Source organism: Sorex fumeus, unplaced genomic scaffold (assembly GCF_029834395.1).
Source record: "Sorex fumeus unplaced genomic scaffold, SorFum_2.1 ptg000064l, whole genome shotgun sequence".
In the NCBI taxonomy this organism is placed as follows: Eukaryota; Metazoa; Chordata; class Mammalia; order Eulipotyphla; family Soricidae; genus Sorex; species Sorex fumeus.
This window is the reverse complement of record NW_026606121.1, coordinates 3,348,282-3,364,979: the sequence shown is the minus strand read 5'-3', so window position 1 is coordinate 3,364,979 and position 16,698 is coordinate 3,348,282. Positions and strand designations below refer to the sequence as shown.

Here is a 16,698-nt window from a genome sequence, read left to right as displayed (position 1 = left end):
CCGACCACGGGGCCGCGCAGGGAGCCGTAGGCCCGGACTGCATTTCCAGGCAGGCAACGGGCCGCCACGCCTGCCCGCGAAAGCCTGACCCAGGGGGCCGAGCCCGAGCATCGAGGGGAAGGCACTGGCCTTCCGCGCAGGTTCCATCCCCGGCACCCCACAAGGTCCCCTGAGCGTCACGGGAGCGATCTTTGCTTGCAGAGCCAAGGAGCTTTTCTGCAAAGATTCTCAACAAAATACTAGCAAATGGAACCCAACAACTCATCAAAAAGATCATACACGATGACCAAGTGGGACTTATCACAGGATGCAAGAATGGATTAACATTCGCAAGTCAATCAATATGATACACCATATCAATAAAAAAGGATAAAAACCATATAATCCTATCAATAGATGGAGAGAAAGCATTCAACAAGATCAGCACTCATTAATTATAAAAAATACTCTCAACAAAATGTCAGTTAAAAGAACTTTCCTCAAAATGGTCAAAACCATCTACCACAAGCAAGCACCATCTTCAATGAGGAAAAATTAAAAGTCTTCCCTCTAAGATCAGTCACAAGACAAGGTTGCCTACTCTTGTCACCTTTTCAATATAGTACTAGCATTTAGAAAAGGATATTAAGGGCATCCAGGAAAAAAAAAGAAGTCAAGCTCTCATTTTACGCAGATAACATGATACTATCTTAGAGAATCCTATAGTCTACTTTTAGCATGCATCTCCCATCCCGAGCGGGTCCTCCAAACACCCTTTACTTGGTGTTCCCTTCTCTATCTGAGCTGCCTTTCCTCCCAGCATGCGAGGACGGCTTCCAAGCCGTGGGGAAAACCCTGAACACCAAACAAGAATGGACGGGCGAAAAAAGCCACCTAACATGGAAAGGAGAAATGAGAGCCTGGCAGGCAGCTGTCCCAATCCTGCAGAGCAGGGCGGGGAGGGGTCTAGGATGCACATGAAGAACTCAGTACACTAGTACACACGTACACACACACATTCATTGCACGAGTGTTTTGGTGGGAGCTGCAGTACAAGGGCTGTGGGTTCTAGTCCAGAACACAATTGGGCAGAATCCGAGTCTATATTCCAAAATCGGACATACACACACCAGGCCCACTGCAGAAATGCCACCTAGAGTGGACGTCTCTTATCTGTGTCACACACACATACACGGAGGCAGTGTCCCATCTCCTCGCCCCCAATCACGAGCAGAGGGCAGATTTGAGAATCGTGGAGAACTAATCGTGAAATTCTGCCAATGCTCACGAGTCGGCAGCTGTCTTTGGAATCGTGTGCAGCACCATCCCAGCACCCACAGGAGGAGGCCCAGTCAGTACACAGCCCTTTGCTTTCTGTTTGTATTTGTTTTTATTCAGTTTTGTTGTTGTCGTTTGTTTCTTTGGGGGCCATACCCAGCAATGCTATTCCTGGCTCTTCATTTAGAAATTATTCCTCGTGGTGTTCTGGGGAGCATGCAGGATGCCAGGGATCAAACTGGGATTGGCCACCAGTATGGCAGGAACCTTACCCACTGCACTACCTCTCCAGCCCCAGAAACTATCTTTTGAAGAGTCAGATAAATAGTACAGTAGTGGGTAGGATACCTTCCTTGCACAAAACTGACCCAGGTTGGATCCCTAGAACCGTGCATCCCATATGGTACCCCAAGCCCTGCCAGGAGCATCCCTGAGTGCAGTCAGGAATAAGTCCTGAGCACCACTAGGTGTGACAAAAACCAAAAAAATGTTCAAAATCCTTTTTGTAGAGGTGTATAAAATTTAAAAATTAGTATTTTAAGTAATTGTGCTAGTACACTGCAAAGTTCTTTAGCGCGTGTGAAACTCCTGGGTTGGATCCCCAGCACGGCCAAAAAACGAGAAACAAGGATCATACCCAGCGTTTTTCAGGGTGTCCTTCTGGTTCTCTACTTAGGAATCACTTCTGGCAGTGCTCAGAGGACTCATGGGGTGCCAGTAATCAAACCCTGATTGTGTGCAAGGCAAACACCCTATGAGCTGTATCACAGCTTCAGCTCCAAGACAAACATTTCTTTGGGAGTAAAATAGGGTCTTCTGTATCAGATGGTATCATGAGAGGGGGCTGGACAGACAGGCATAACCACACACACACACACACACACACACACACACACACACACAATGTATTTCTGACTCTGCACTCAGGAATTAGTTCTAGGGGTACTAAATGGGATACTGGGGATCAAGCCGGGTCAGCCTATGGCTCAACCCCAGCAGCACGCACCTTTAAAAGCACCAACAGGGCCGAGCCTGTCTTCCCCGGGTGGGTTCTTGGGGGTTTCTGTCTTTCAACTGACTCCAAACTCCTATAACCTCCTCCCAGGCCCCTCTCATCAATGTCCCCAGGGGAGAAGTGTGGCACACAGTGTGGAAAACAGGGATGTAATCCTGCAGACTGGTTTGGGATCTGGCCCGGGGCCAGGGCCACCTATGTACTGCCCCCTGACTTCTGGAGAAGCCCCCTGGCAGTTGAGGATTTTTTTTCAAACTCGTTGCTGGTGGGGGTGCAGGGGGTTTCTGATGACATCAGAACTTCCGACTGTGCTGATTGGAAGATCCCAGAGCTCCAGAACCTGAAGCTCAAGTAGGCAACAGTAGCCTTTGGCTTGAGAGCCCAAAGCCTCGTCTGCTCAGCTCCTCGACGGCAGGCACTGCTGTTATTGAGGGAGAACCTGAGCTATCGGGGGAGAGAGTGGACCTGGGATGGCCAGCCGTAGGCAGAGTCCTGGGTCTGAGCCCCAGAGCCCTGAGTCCAGCACTTCAGGATACCCCCTGGAGGTGGCGCCGGAGGAAATGATGCCGGGACCTTCAGGTAGTTCTTGGGGCCAGCGGGGCTGGGAGCTGCGCAGACAGGAGTGTTGGGGAGACACTGAGAGGTCGGAAGGAGCGGCACAGAACAGGCTCTTGGGGTATGGACTGACAGCCAGGACAAGGAAGGGGAGCCGGGATGGGGGAAATAGGGAAATGGAGGTGCCCCTCTGTGTCCCCAGGGAGAAATTCTACCCTGAGGAAGAGACTGAAGGTCACAGGGGTGTGGACCATGATAAGATGTGTGGGAGAAGATGGAGAAAGAGAAGCTTGGGGGTCTGGGAGTCCATGGGCAGGTGAAGAATTGCTGGGACTGAGTCTGGTCTCTCCGTCCAGAGTCCTACGGAGGCCCCTGGGCCATTGTTGATGGCCGAAAGAGGAAGAGGGAGCAACTGCTCTATGAAGAGGAGTTGGAAGAGGAGGAGGAGGAGGAAGAGGAGGAGGAGGAGGAAGAGGAGACCCCTGGAGTACTGGAGATGATGAGCCATGCTGCAGGTGTGCCTTCCCGAGGCCAGAAGAGGAGGATGTGGTCATGGCCGGAGTTGGAGGAGGAGCAGGAGCCGGAGGATCCAGAGGCGCTGGAGAAGGTGGAGGAGGAAGAGGAAGAAGAGGGGGACGCGGCCTCCCAGGCTCAGCACAGTGGGCTTCAGGCCAGCCCCCGGCCTCAGGGTGCTGTTCGGAGGAAGAGGGATGAGTCGGAGGACGAGGAACAGCAGGAGGACGAGGAGCAGCCATGTGGGCTGCACAGGAAGCGGCAGCGACAGGAGAGCCCCGTGCTCCCCGAGCACCACCAAGTCTTCCAAAAGCTGCTGGGTAGGAGCCCCGGGCCCGAGTCTCCCACCTGGACACAGGCGGTCGTTAGGGATGCAGTGTCCCATGGTGGGGAAGAGGTGGCCCCTGCCCGGACAGGGGCTGCAGTGCCGGGCTGCCTGGGCTGAGCCACCCAAGGAAGGGTCTCCCCCACCCCTACTCCCACCTGGGGCTGTGAGGGGCCCAGTGTTGCCGTCCCGACGGTGGGGAATATTGGGGGCGGGCTGTGAATTTGAGGTTCACAACCCCGTCTTCCCACAGAGGACTTGCTGTTACTGAGTCTGTTCTCTCCTTCAGAATCCTACGGAGGCCCCTGGGCCATTGTTGGTGGTCGCAAGAGGAAGAGGGAGCAACTGCTCTATGAAGAGGAGTTGGAAGAGGAGGAGGAGGAAGAGGAGGAGGAGGAAGAAGAGGAGGAGGAGGAGGAAGAGGAGACCCCTGGAGTACTGGAGATGATGAGCCATGCTGCAGGTGTGCCTTCCCGAGGCCAGAAGAGGAGGATGTGGTCATCGCCGGAGGTGGAGGAGGAGCAGGAGCCAGAGGAGCAAGGGGAGCCGGTGGAGGAACAGGAGGAGGAACCGGAGAAGGTGGAGGATCCGGAGGATCCAGAGGCGCTGGAGAAGGTGGAGGAGGAAGAGGAAGAAAAGGGGGACGCAGCCTCCCAGGCTCAGCACAGTGGGCTTCAGGCCAGCCCCCGGCCTCAGGGTGCTGTTCGGAGGAAGAGGGATGAGTCGGAGGACGAGGAGCAGCAGGAGGACGAGGAGCAGCCATGTGGGCTGCACAGGAAGCGGCAGCGACAGGAGAGCCCCGTGCTCCCCGAGCACCACCAAGTCTTCCGCAAGCTGCTGGGTAGGAGCCCCGGGCCCGAGTCTCCCACCTGGACACAGGCGGTCGTTAGGGATGCAGTGCCCCATGGTGGGGAAGAGGTGGCCCCTGCCCGGACAGGGGCTGCAGTGCCGGGCTGCCTGGGCTGAGCCACCCAAGGAAGGGGCTCCCGCACCCCTACTCCCACCTGGGGCTGAGAGGGGCCCAGTGTTGCTGCCCCGACGGTGGGGAATAACCCTTCCTCCTGGCTGGAAACCGCACTGCAGGGTTGGGGGTGGGCTGTGAATTTGACGTTCACAACCCCGCCTTCCCACAGAGGACCCTGTGATCAAAAGATTCCTGGCCTGGGACCGGCACCTGTTGGTCTCTGATAAGGTACCTGTTGGGGGTCACTAAGCCACTGTCCCGGGGACCCACCAAGCTCACCCTGCCCGGGTACCTTTGCTCTTTTTGCTCTTTGGGGGGGTGAGCGTAAAACTTGGGGGCCACTGGATAGGGGAGGTGCGGTCACTGATGCAGCTCTTCGCTGCCCACTCCTGGGGCACAGGCACCCCAGTCTCTCTGGGTCGTGTCTCTGGGGTCCCTCTCCTCTTGATTCAGCAAACACCCACAAAGTCCTCCCCTTCGTCCTGCTTCCCGAGTTCGTGGATCTCCTTCCCCTCCGCCCAGCCCTGGTGACCTGTCCCCGTGTCTCCCCAGTACCTGCTGGCCATGGTCATCGCCTACTTCAGCCGCTCTGGCCTCTTCAGCTGGCAGATCCGACGCATTCACTTCTTTCTGGCACTGTGAGTACTGATCCCAGGGAGCCCCGACACAGCCACGCTGGGACCCCATCAGCCTCCATCAATCCCTGGGGGCCCTCCGCCGCAGCTCCCTGAAGGAAGGAGGTAGGTGTGAACACAGGTGGTGTGCTGTCCACAGCTACCTGGCCAACGATATGGAGGAGGACAACCAGGCACACAAGCAGAACATCTTCGCCTTCCTGTATGGCGACAGCCGCCTGCAGCGGCCCATGTTCCACCGGCTCCGTCTCCAAATGCTGCGCTCCATGGGCTGGAGAGCCTGGGTGAGCCGGGAGGAGTGCGAACAGGTAGGACTGCTGGGGGGCGTGGAGGGGGGCTGTCCGCAGGCTGGAGAGGCCGAGCGATTCAGCAACATGGGCCCCATGTGTCTTCGCAGATCCAGGCCTATGACCCTGAGCTGTGGGTGTGGGGCCGAGACCGCGCCAATCTGCCCTAGATCCGGGCCAGGAGGCGGGGCACGGGATGAGGGGGTAAGTGGGGCCCTGGGGTGCAGACCACAGCCAATCTGTCAGGGAAGCCCAAAGGAGTGCTGTGCCTAGACCTCATCTCCTGCCTTAGCCACCAGAGCCCAGTGCTGGCCCCCAGCACACTCACGTCTGTTTCCCTGGGGTGATGGAGAGTTGCAGGGGGGTTCCAGCCGGACCCCCAGAGGTCCTGTTCCTGGCACTGGGATCACCCTCGGGTCAAGGCCAAGAGGCTTTCGGAGCAGAGACGGGAGCTGGGTTCAGGGTGAGGGAAGTTCCACATGCCCTCAGACTGTCAAAGATCATTTCCATCCATCCAGGGCCTGCCCGTGCCCAGAGCATCGCCACCAGGACTGTCATCGGATGCCCAAGACACCGGAAAACTGGCCCAAGGGAGAGAGGAATTCACCTAGAAGCAGCCTACGGGCACTTGGGTTACAGGTGAAGACCCACACACCTGTCCCCCAACCCCTTCAGACCACCTGCTACAAGGTACCAAGGAGGAAAAAGTCCGGACTCTGCCCGATTTCAGCCTCCTATGTGGACAATCTAGAAAAATCCAGAATATCCTAGAATATTATGTTAAGAGTTGGGCGCACTTCAGGAGTCTGGCCAAAGGCAACCAAAAAATCCACTTTCTTTTATGTTCCATGATCTGGCAAGTTTCCCCAATTTCAGATCAAATGCCCGAGTCCACTGTCCTGGAACGTGAGAACCTTAGCCCCAGCTTGAAGAAAAGGGGCTGCGAGGGGCAGGAACAGTTAGGTCTGGCTAGACCTGCTGGGGGACACTGAGCCCTGTGTGCTGACCGCTGGTGAATAGCGGTCTCACAATGTTTGCCATAGAAATAGTTCTCATAGTTTATATTTAAGGCATCCTAAATTGACATCGCCAGCTAACATGCTGTTGCTTTAGTTTTGTGATGCTTATTCTTGTTTATGTCTCGTTTCTTCAATAAAGATAATTTTGGTTTTATGTTCAAGTCTTTTGAGTTTTAACTGGGATATTTAAAATAAATCTTTTCCTTAACATTTGAGGCTCATTCCTAGGGGGAAAGTGGTCAGGGGCAGACATGGGCAGAATCAGAGCTCCATCCCATCTTGACAGCTGATGACCCCATCCCCAAGCGTTTTGGGTCACCTGGGAGGAGAGGGGAGGCCAGGGAGCCTCCTGGGAATTGTGGGAAAGCCGTGCTTCTGACACAGACCCCGTGACCAGGGGGTGTGGCTGCCTGTGAGCAGCGATCCCGGCACTTAATGGGGTGTTGAGGAGTCACAGAAGCAGCCCCAAGTGGGCTGAGCCTGGACGTAACACGTGAGAGGCCCCGAGTTTGGTCCCTGCCACCTGGGTCCCTGAGCACCTCTGGATGTGGCTCTGGTTCTTGCAAAGCCTGGAGTAATGACAGAGGGACTCGGGGAACAGAGCTAGCAGCCAAGCAGCATGGACACGGAGTGAACCCCAAGAGGAGCCAGGGTAGGGGGGACAGCAGGGCTGGCAGTAGGCCACAGGGCAGGCTCCTGTAGACCCGGATGTGGCTGTCCAGCCCTCATGTGACAGGGTGGGGAGAAATGGGGCCCCAAACACTTCGGAGATGCAGCAGAAGAAGAGAGATGGGGTGGGAGAGGCCTCAAGGGAGCCGAAGACCCGCACCCCATCGCTGCAGTGTGTGGTCCTGGAATCCCAGGATCCCAGAAGCCCCGAGACAAGCTGGAGAGTCTCAGGATGCACCCCCAAGTCCTGTCCCCAGATGATCTGTGACCACCAGCTGGAAGGTCTGGGGACCCAGGCCCCGTGGGAGTGCTGTGGGGTGATTCCCCAGACAGAACCCCCTTCTCCAGCCTCAGCAGGCTATTCCCAACTGGTCTGGACAGGCAGGGAGCCAGGGAGCAAATCATTTCCCTTCCCAAGGGACATCACCTTAATTGCTAGGAACCCCCCGCCCCCCCCCCCCCAGTCTCTCTCTCTCTCTCTCACACACACACACACACACACACACACACACACACACACACACAGCCTGTGCCTCTGAAGCCAGAATCTGTCCCTGGCTCCCGGCGACAGACTTGGGCTCTTGGAGGTCTGGGGACAGACAGGAGGAGATGGAGCCCCAGGCTGGTCCTGTCCCACATAGCCTTGGCCATGCCCTGCCTGTGAGGCATCTGCCTTGCCATTTCATATGCGCCACGACACGCCCATGCTCTCATGATCTCAGGCATCTCATGGTCCTCCAGCACTGCCAGGAATGACCAGAAGTACTGAGGTGGGTGTGAGCCCAAAACACTGACAGAGAGAACAGGAAGAGAGAACAGTGGGGACTGCAGGAGAGCACAGGAGGCACCAGAGTTCACCTCTGTCACCAAAAGGCTTTTTTGCCCACTGCTCTGGCCACAGGCAAGGACCATAGAGGTGTGACGAAAAAAGTGGCGTGAGCTTCAAAACACAGACAAAACCACAACTGCAGAAGATTCCAATCTGCCTGACCTGCTCTTCCAACAGTTGAGACAAGTGCCCACGCAGGAGGAAATGGGAAGGCTAGAGCAGCCCTCAACCACACTCCCCGATGCACATTTCTAGAACACGCCACACCCGCAGCAGAGCAGCCGGTACTCCCCGTGCACCCCCCTTTCCCCCAGAGAGGATACTCCCGGCCACAGTTGAGGGGCTCTTGATTTGTGCATCTGCTGTGCACGAGTCACAAAGAACCCCGACAGCCCGTGATCCACAGGCTCCTGTGAAGAACTGGCCTGTGTTCTCCTGAACAGTCTGTGAAATGCCTGTGAGGACACTGAGAAAGGATTCTGCCTTTTACCAACTGAAAGTTTGCAAGAGAAATGCCCTTTTGTCAGGAAAGATCCGTTAACAGGACTAAACACAGTTACTCCCAGAGAGAGCCGAGAGGGTAGAATGCAATCTAGGACGGAAGGCCCCGGAACTGCTGGACCAAGGAGAACCATCCCACCCACCTGAGCATCAAACCGTCAGAGCCCTAGGCACTAAAGCACCACAAGAGGAAGGCACCAGGCCAGCGGTACAACACTTGCCTTGCACGTGCTGACCCCAATTCAACCCCTGGCACCCCACTGGATTCCCCCAAGCCCTGGTGGGGCCTAAAAATGAAAAATACGAACCAAAACCAACAGCAAAAACACTGCAAGGGAGGCCTCCTAGACGTACTTTGTTATTCTGAGGCCAGAGACAGCACTCACGGCCAGAGAAAAGATGTTAATGGGGTCAAAGAGTCTGCCTTGCTTATGGTCACCTCAGCTCAATCCCTGCAACTTCATGACCCCCACACAACAGGGGCAGCCAAAAAGGCCCCTTCGACCCCACTATCAGGGTACCCCAGGGAATGCCCAGCACTACAGGACTCAAGAAGCACTGTATGCATCCTTACCCCAAACCCACAAGAGAAACAGAAAGAGAAGAACCAAGACTACAAGCAAACTTGAAGATGAATTGCAGATTCAACTACTGCAACAACATAAGAAGCTGTACCATGAATACGAACCAGAATCCTTACTCTCAGGAAACGCAGTCTGATCTGAAACACTCCAGTCTCAAAGGACCTGACTTACCACATCGGCTCTGAAATAACTGAAGGAGAAAGAAAAAAATACTCACAGACTGACCATGATCAAGCAAGTGTGGGATGAGAAAAAGCAAAGGGGACTGGAGAGGCAGTGGAGGAGTTACTTGCATCCATCCCAGCCCGACTGAAATCACCTGACCGCAGGGGCTGGGGCGACAGCACAGCGGGTAGGGCGTTTGCCTTGCACGGGGCCCACCTGAGTTCGATACCCAGCATCCCATGTGGTCCCCTGAGCACCGCCAGGAGTCATTTCTGAGTGCAGAGCGAGGAGTAACCCCTGTGCATCATCAGGTGTGACCCAAAGAGCAAAATCAATCAATCACCTGACTGAACATGGTCCTCCGAGGACCACCAGGGGTCACTCTTGAGCCCAGAGCGAGGACTCTGAGCACTATCTGGTGTGGCCCCAAAACCAAAAGGAGGGGGGAAAAAAGAGAATATTTCCCCCTCAAATCCTTGCAACTTTCCTGAAACCCTGTAGTTTTTTCAAAATAATATGTTGAAAAAAAATGCTAACAGGGGCCTACGCGGTACCTTAAGTGATAGAGCAGTTGCTTAACACGCGGAAGGCCTGAGTATGACCCTCAACACCATCACTGCACGGATGCCTGAGCACCGAAGGGGGAAGTACGGTAGCCCCTGGCACATCTGGTGCCAGTTTCAAGCTGCAAGGCTTGGGCACTGGGAATAGCCACCTCCCACCTCCTGCAGAGAACCACTTGATGTGCTGGGGGATCTGTGAAAAAATGCTAAAAAATGGGGACGAATGTAATGCAAATTATCACAGGGCCTCCAAACATCCTGGACTCTTGTATATAGGCCTGGATTTTCATTACCAGAGTGAATCTGGAAACGTGTCCGTCTGTCTAAATGACTGTCTGGGTACCAGGAAAACACACCTTAGTTCTAGTAACACCACAGGCCTGGGCTGCTCTGTGTACCGACCAGACGGTCCAACAGTTATCAGAGAAGTCAGCCCAGGCCTAGCAATTTTAAAGGTTCTGAGCCCCAAGAAATCTCCCAAATCCAAAGATGCCAAAACCCACAGGTAGCTCTTATTGACAACAGGCATTTTTTCCAGGGGGCAGTTCCCATTTCTTCTTACTGCAATAACAAACCAGCCTCCAAGTGACACCCCGGATGCCAGCATGAGCCCTGAATGTGGAAACACCCGTGACGGAGACACGGGCTGAGCTGCCCTCACACTGGCTTTCCCATGCCCACTCCCTCCTTCACCAACAGCACCCCCACTCCACGGGCAGGACAGGGCAGCGGGGAAAGTGCTGCTTGCACCCACCCAGCTGACCTGAACTTGACTCCCAACACTACCCTTGGTTCCCAAAGGAGAGACTCCTCCTGAGCACAGAGTCAGGAGTCAGCCCTAAGCACCACCAGAGGTGGCGCCCGAAAAACAAAACACAAAGGAAAAAAAGAACCACCTAAAAGGAGGCCAGAGCAACAGTACAAGTAAGGCCAGGCAGAGACCCAAAACCAAAAAAAAAAATAAATAAATAAATAAACCCAAACAATAAAATATAAATACAGCGCAATCCACATAACCTATTCTGCATCACGGAACCAAGGGGCAGCTACAACGCAGGGAGACACACCTGAGATCCACTCATTTTCGGCTGCTGGGGGATATCTAGATGGTCCGTCACTCGCTGCACCTAAGGAGGAGCAAAACACAAGGCCACCAGTGAGAGGTGTGTCTGGAGGGACCTCGCACCCCCTACAGCGCCCCAAAGATGGCACCCTGGGAACACCACCAAGGGCAAAAAAGCAACACACAGACACACACCAGCAGCTCTTCCGAACTCCAGCACGCCCCGGGCACCGCGATGAAGCGGCCGCAGGCAAGTGCCATCGCTGACCCTCCGAAGTTGTGGGGGCTATCGACAGTCCAGCCGGGAGGGCGCTATCTTGCACGCACCTACCTCGATTGGATCCCTGGCATCCACCAGGAATGATCCTCGAGTGCACAGCCAGCAGGAACCCCTGAGCGCCGGCCGCATCTCCCTACCGTCTAGAACGCAGGGGAAGGCAGACAGGCGCTCCCCCCAATGCAAGCAATGGCAACTGCGTGACTTGGCTTAAGGCACCCGGCTGGGTCCACTGGACAAATGTCGTGGCTCAGCAACCAGCGATGCAGCGCAGGGACCTCGGGCGGACTCGGACGCGGACCAGCAGGTGCACCCACTGCCCCGCCGTTCCTGACCCGCAGCCCTGACCCTCCGCGCCACAGGTCCCGGGGCACAGAACAAAGGTGCTGCCGGACACGCCTCCGCGGAGACACGGAGCCGGAGGGACGGTGACACCAGCCCACGGGGAGGCCTCGCCGCGCTGCCCCTGGCCAGGCCGCGGCCTTGGGGTTGCAAACCCTGACCTACCCCGCAGGCATCGGGCCGGCCCCGGCGGGCGATCGGTGTCTGGGCCTCCCCGCCTGCTCCAGCTCGCACCCGATGGCCGCGCTCGCGCCTCTGGCGGGCGCACGCGAAGCCGGGTCCACCCAGCCTGTCCCGCAGCCCGCAACGCCGGAGGCCGGAGGCCGCAGCGGGGGCCAATGGCAACCGGGCGCTGACCAGAAGCGGGTCGCGCGGCGGCAGTGCGCCTGCGCGAGCCCACGCCTCGGAAACCGACCACGGGGCCGCGCAGGGAGCCGTAGGCCCGGACTGCATTTCCAGGCAGGCAATGGGCCGCCACGCCCGGGAAAGCCTGACCCAGGGGGCCGAGCCCGAGCATCGAGGGGAAGGCACTGGCCTTCTGCGCAGGTTCCATCCCCGGCACCCCACAAGGTCCCCTGAGCGTCACGGGAGCGATCTTTGCTTGCAGAGCCAAGGAGCTTTTCTGCAAAGATTCTCAACAAAATACTAGCAAATGGAACCCAACAACTCATCAAAAAGATCATACACGATGACCAAGTGGGACTTATCACAGGATGCAAGAATGGATTAACATTCGCAAGTCAATCAATATGATACACCATATCAATAAAAAAGGATAAAAACCATATAATCCTATCAATAGATGGAGAGAAAGCATTCAACAAGATCAGCACTCATTAATTATAAAAAATACTCTCAACAAAATGTCAGTTAAAAGAACTTTCCTCAAAATGGTCAAAACCATCTACCACAAGCAAGCACCATCTTCAATGAGGAAAAATTAAAAGTCTTCCCTCTAAGATCAGTCACAAGACAAGGTTGCCTACTCTTGTCACCTTTTCAATATAGTACTAGCATTTAGAAAAGGATATTAAGGGCATCCAGGAAAAAAAAAGAAGTCAAGCTCTCATTTTACGCAGATAACATGATACTATCTTAGAGAATCCTATAGTCTACTTTTAGCATGCATCTCCCATCCCGAGCGGGTCCTCCAAACACCCTTTACTTGGTGTTCCCTTCTCTATCTGAGCTGCCTTTCCTCCCAGCATGCGAGGACGGCTTCCAAGCCGTGGGGAAAACCCTGAACACCAAACAAGAATGGACGGGCGAAAAAAGCCACCTAACATGGAAAGGAGAAATGAGAGCCTGGCAGGCAGCTGTCCCAATCCTGCAGAGCAGGGCGGGGAGGGGTCTAGGATGCACATGAAGAACTCAGTACACTAGTACACACGTACACACACACATTCATTGCACGAGTGTTTTGGTGGGAGCTGCAGTACAAGGGCTGTGGGTTCTAGTCCAGAACACAATTGGGCAGAATCCGAGTCTATATTCCAAAATCGGACATACACACACCAGGCCCACTGCAGAAATGCCACCTAGAGTGGACGTCTCTTATCTGTGTCACACACACATACACGGAGGCAGTGTCCCATCTCCTCGCCCCCAATCACGAGCAGAGGGCAGATTTGAGAATCGTGGAGAACTAATCGTGAAATTCTGCCAATGCTCACGAGTCGGCAGCTGTCTTTGGAATCGTGTGCAGCACCATCCCAGCACCCACAGGAGGAGGCCCAGTCAGTACACAGCCCTTTGCTTTCTGTTTGTATTTGTTTTTATTCAGTTTTGTTGTTGTCGTTTGTTTCTTTGGGGGCCATACCCAGCAATGCTATTCCTGGCTCTTCATTTAGAAATTATTCCTCGTGGTGTTCTGGGGAGCATGCAGGATGCCAGGGATCAAACTGGGATTGGCCACCAGTATGGCAGGAACCTTACCCACTGCACTACCTCTCCAGCCCCAGAAACTATCTTTTGAAGAGTCAGATAAATAGTACAGTAGTGGGTAGGATACCTTCCTTGCACAAAACTGACCCAGGTTGGATCCCTAGAACCGTGCATCCCATATGGTACCCCAAGCCCTGCCAGGAGCATCCCTGAGTGCAGTCAGGAATAAGTCCTGAGCACCACTAGGTGTGACAAAAACCAAAAAAATGTTCAAAATCCTTTTTGTAGAGGTGTATAAAATTTAAAAATTAGTATTTTAAGTAATTGTGCTAGTACACTGCAAAGTTCTTTAGCGCGTGTGAAACTCCTGGGTTGGATCCCCAGCACGGCCAAAAAACGAGAAACAAGGATCATACCCAGCGTTTTTCAGGGTGTCCTTCTGGTTCTCTACTTAGGAATCACTTCTGGCAGTGCTCAGAGGACTCATGGGGTGCCAGTAATCAAACCCTGATTGTGTGCAAGGCAAACACCCTATGAGCTGTATCACAGCTTCAGCTCCAAGACAAACATTTCTTTGGGAGTAAAATAGGGTCTTCTGTATCAGATGGTATCATGAGAGGGGGCTGGACAGACAGGCATAACCACACACACACACACACACACACACACACACACACACACAATGTATTTCTGACTCTGCACTCAGGAATTAGTTCTAGGGGTACTAAATGGGATACTGGGGATCAAGCCGGGTCAGCCTATGGCTCAACCCCAGCAGCACGCACCTTTAAAAGCACCAACAGGGCCGAGCCTGTCTTCCCCGGGTGGGTTCTTGGGGGTTTCTGTCTTTCAACTGACTCCAAACTCCTATAACCTCCTCCCAGGCCCCTCTCATCAATGTCCCCAGGGGAGAAGTGTGGCACACAGTGTGGAAAACAGGGATGTAATCCTGCAGACTGGTTTGGGATCTGGCCCGGGGCCAGGGCCACCTATGTACTGCCCCCTGACTTCTGGAGAAGCCCCCTGGCAGTTGAGGATTTTTTTTCAAACTCGTTGCTGGTGGGGGTGCAGGGGGTTTCTGATGACATCAGAACTTCCGACTGTGCTGATTGGAAGATCCCAGAGCTCCAGAACCTGAAGCTCAAGTAGGCAACAGTAGCCTTTGGCTTGAGAGCCCAAAGCCTCGTCTGCTCAGCTCCTCGACGGCAGGCACTGCTGTTATTGAGGGAGAACCTGAGCTATCGGGGGAGAGAGTGGACCTGGGATGGCCAGCCGTAGGCAGAGTCCTGGGTCTGAGCCCCAGAGCCCTGAGTCCAGCACTTCAGGATACCCCCTGGAGGTGGCGCCGGAGGAAATGATGCCGGGACCTTCAGGTAGTTCTTGGGGCCAGCGGGGCTGGGAGCTGCGCAGACAGGAGTGTTGGGGAGACACTGAGAGGTCGGAAGGAGCGGCACAGAACAGGCTCTTGGGGTATGGACTGACAGCCAGGACAAGGAAGGGGAGCCGGGATGGGGGAAATAGGGAAATGGAGGTGCCCCTCTGTGTCCCCAGGGAGAAATTCTACCCTGAGGAAGAGACTGAAGGTCACAGGGGTGTGGACCATGATAAGATGTGTGGGAGAAGATGGAGAAAGAGAAGCTTGGGGGTCTGGGAGTCCATGGGCAGGTGAAGAATTGCTGGGACTGAGTCTGGTCTCTCCGTCCAGAGTCCTACGGAGGCCCCTGGGCCATTGTTGATGGCCGAAAGAGGAAGAGGGAGCAACTGCTCTATGAAGAGGAGTTGGAAGAGGAGGAGGAGGAGGAAGAGGAGGAGGAGGAGGAAGAGGAGACCCCTGGAGTACTGGAGATGATGAGCCATGCTGCAGGTGTGCCTTCCCGAGGCCAGAAGAGGAGGATGTGGTCATGGCCGGAGTTGGAGGAGGAGCAGGAGCCGGAGGATCCAGAGGCGCTGGAGAAGGTGGAGGAGGAAGAGGAAGAAGAGGGGGACGCGGCCTCCCAGGCTCAGCACAGTGGGCTTCAGGCCAGCCCCCGGCCTCAGGGTGCTGTTCGGAGGAAGAGGGATGAGTCGGAGGACGAGGAACAGCAGGAGGACGAGGAGCAGCCATGTGGGCTGCACAGGAAGCGGCAGCGACAGGAGAGCCCCGTGCTCCCCGAGCACCACCAAGTCTTCCAAAAGCTGCTGGGTAGGAGCCCCGGGCCCGAGTCTCCCACCTGGACACAGGCGGTCGTTAGGGATGCAGTGTCCCATGGTGGGGAAGAGGTGGCCCCTGCCCGGACAGGGGCTGCAGTGCCGGGCTGCCTGGGCTGAGCCACCCAAGGAAGGGTCTCCCCCACCCCTACTCCCACCTGGGGCTGTGAGGGGCCCAGTGTTGCCGTCCCGACGGTGGGGAATATTGGGGGCGGGCTGTGAATTTGAGGTTCACAACCCCGTCTTCCCACAGAGGACTTGCTGTTACTGAGTCTGTTCTCTCCTTCAGAATCCTACGGAGGCCCCTGGGCCATTGTTGGTGGTCGCAAGAGGAAGAGGGAGCAACTGCTCTATGAAGAGGAGTTGGAAGAGGAGGAGGAGGAAGAGGAGGAGGAGGAAGAAGAGGAGGAGGAGGAGGAAGAGGAGACCCCTGGAGTACTGGAGATGATGAGCCATGCTGCAGGTGTGCCTTCCCGAGGCCAGAAGAGGAGGATGTGGTCATCGCCGGAGGTGGAGGAGGAGCAGGAGCCAGAGGAGCAAGGGGAGCCGGTGGAGGAACAGGAGGAGGAACCGGAGAAGGTGGAGGATCCGGAGGATCCAGAGGCGCTGGAGAAGGTGGAGGAGGAAGAGGAAGAAAAGGGGGACGCAGCCTCCCAGGCTCAGCACAGTGGGCTTCAGGCCAGCCCCCGGCCTCAGGGTGCTGTTCGGAGGAAGAGGGATGAGTCGGAGGACGAGGAGCAGCAGGAGGACGAGGAGCAGCCATGTGGGCTGCACAGGAAGCGGCAGCGACAGGAGAGCCCCGTGCTCCCCGAGCACCACCAAGTCTTCCGCAAGCTGCTGGGTAGGAGCCCCGGGCCCGAGTCTCCCACCTGGACACAGGCGGTCGTTAGGGATGCAGTGCCCCATGGTGGGGAAGAGGTGGCCCCTGCCCGGACAGGGGCTGCAGTGCCGGGCTGCCTGGGCTGAGCCACCCAAGGAAGGGGCTCCCGCACCCCTACTCCCACCTGGGGCTGAGAGGGGCCCAGTGTTGCTGCCCCGACGGTGGGGAATAACCCTTCCTCCTG

General features: G+C 55.7%; 1 protein-coding gene across 2 annotated transcripts in view; it reads right to left on the bottom strand.

Annotated features, from left to right (window-relative positions):
• RBAK (RB associated KRAB zinc finger) overlaps window positions 1-16,698 on the bottom strand; it is a 44,681-nt gene that overhangs the window by 27,380 nt on the left and 603 nt on the right. The gene's annotated exons all lie outside the window — the stretch shown is intronic.